Here is a 2,013-nt window from a genome sequence, read left to right as displayed (position 1 = left end):
CTATGTCTGTCCTAAGTTAAATGTATCGCCTATGTTCACCGAGCAAGGCAATTTCTACAATTTCAGCGATCAGATCTTTACACAACGGAATTCGATGGAATTGTTATTTTAGGCCCGGTATGCGCACGTGAAGCCTTTTTAGACCACATTGAATAATGTGGGCTTTTCGGATTTTTTTACTCAAATATGCAAAGTGATTTACCAGGTCTTGACGCGGAGCCCAAGGGGTTGCCTATGGCCCGGGCGTCTCGACGCTCGCTGTTTGAGGGGTTGCATACCTCCAGGGCGCGTATTTGGTACACGGGGGCTCTGCCAATCCAATTTTTAATCACGTAACAGGCTTCCCCTCTACCCGCCCCCCTTGGCCGGGGCCGGCTCCCTCTCCACTCCTCAATCCACCTCCCGCTCACGACCTGCACTGTCAGTGGCCCCCCTCCGGAGATAATGGGCCGGTGGTCAGGGCGCCGGGGCCGTGTCGCGACCGGGGCGGCGTCGGGCGGCGAGAGTGCACGTGATGGGGGCGGGGGCCGAAATAGCTCAGTGCGCTAGACTGAAGATCACGCACTGCAGCGAGCCCGGTTACCTCAGTCGGGAGAGAATGGGACTTTTAAGCCCACCTCTCATTTTGCTCCGATACTAACCCCTATACGATCACGGCCGTGCCGCCTCGGCCGGCTGCGGCCCATGGCCCACTCGTGGCGCCTCGCCTGCTCGCAATCAGTCCAATACCACCACCACCACCTTGGGCGGACACATGTGATAACCGCTACACCACGCCGACACGCGCCCAGCACTCGACGAGGCGCTCCACCTCGCTCACGGGCTGCCCGGTAGCTCGCCGACCAGCTCGCAGCTGGGAGTCGTGGCGTACTCCTCACTCATCCGGAGGCTGATGAGTGAGGATGGCTGCGACCCGGAGCCAACCGGCACCTCTCGGGCGTCCGCACCGGGCTCGCCATCGACATGCGCCCTCTGGCGGGTGCAGGTTGGCTAAGGAGGGGCAACTCAGCGTGAGGGTCGCGACTGCGGATACAGTGCAGGTATTAAAAGACATAAAAGTGAAATTATCCAGTGCGGTTTAGTGGTTGTTTTCCTTGTTGTCCTTGCATTTCTTTTTTTCTTTGCCGCCCAGGATTGTTTCCGAAACCCTCTTCAGGGTTGAAGGCTCCCGCTCCCTGTGCCCGTCCAGCCATCCCTGAACCGCCGCCACGTTCTGGGGAGTGAGTGGCCCCCTCGCCCCGCCCGGGAGAGACGAGATGCTGCTGCCGCTCGCCGTCCTGGCCTAAGCCAGCCTCGTCTTCACCCCCTCCCCCTCGGCCTCCCCGCCCCTCTTCTCGTCGCACTCCGTATGAGTCGGGGGCTCATACTCCCAATTGTCCTCCAGCGTCGCTGAGTCGAACACGAAGTTCGCTGGCCAACCTCGGAAAGGGGGTGGCGCCGTGCTCTCGCTCTCCGCTGCTCCCTGTCCCTGGCCTGCACCTACGTCGCGTGTGGCGGCGCGCCGCTGCCGCTCGACTGCTCTGCCTGCAACAAGCCGCCGCTGCCGCTCGACTGCTCCGCCTGCAACAAGTCGCCTGCCCGTGCTCTCTGGTCGTAGGGGGTGCTGAGCTCTTGCAACCGGCGGGTCAGCTCATCGTAGGCACTGATGGACGCACCGCTGGATTCCTCGCCACGCACAAAGTCAAAAAGGTCCTAGCAGAGCAAGGTTTCGATCCTCGGACCTCGCCCGCATGTTTTCTACGGCGAACGGCCACCGGCGCCCTCAAAAAACAACTGCAACAACACAGTGCGACAGCCGGGAATCGAACCCGGATCAACTGCTTGGAAGGCAACTATGCTAACCACTACACCACTGTCGCTCTCACATGCCTGCGACGCCCGCGACAATCCTCTGGATGTCCACATCCCCTTGATCCCGCACCCATCGTCCTGGCCTCGAGCAGCACGCCAAGCCCACAAGCACCGCAAGCCCGGTTCCGTGGTGTAGTGGTCATCACGCCTGCTTTACACGCA

At 60.9% G+C, this 2,013-nt stretch overlaps 2 non-coding genes across 2 annotated transcripts in view; one reads left to right on the top strand and one right to left on the bottom strand.

The window, feature by feature from the left end:
• Positions 1-1,787: 1,787 nt before the first annotated feature.
• Trnag-ucc (transfer RNA glycine (anticodon UCC)) lies at positions 1,788-1,859 on the bottom strand. Its single transcript has one exon. It is a non-coding gene; the product is annotated as a tRNA-Gly (tRNA).
• A 113-nt stretch (positions 1,860-1,972) lies between these two features.
• Trnav-uac (transfer RNA valine (anticodon UAC)) overlaps positions 1,973-2,013 on the top strand; it is a 137-nt gene continuing 96 nt past the window's right edge. The window contains exon 1 of the tRNA in view: positions 1,973-2,009. This is a non-coding gene — a tRNA (tRNA-Val). The remainder of the gene's footprint in view (positions 2,010-2,013) is intronic.

Source organism: Frankliniella occidentalis, unplaced genomic scaffold (assembly GCF_000697945.3).
Source record: "Frankliniella occidentalis isolate FOCC.00 unplaced genomic scaffold, Focc_3.1 Scaffold574, whole genome shotgun sequence".
Classification (NCBI taxonomy): Eukaryota; Metazoa; Arthropoda; class Insecta; order Thysanoptera; family Thripidae; genus Frankliniella; species Frankliniella occidentalis.
This window is presented reverse-complemented; position numbering and strand designations above follow the sequence as displayed.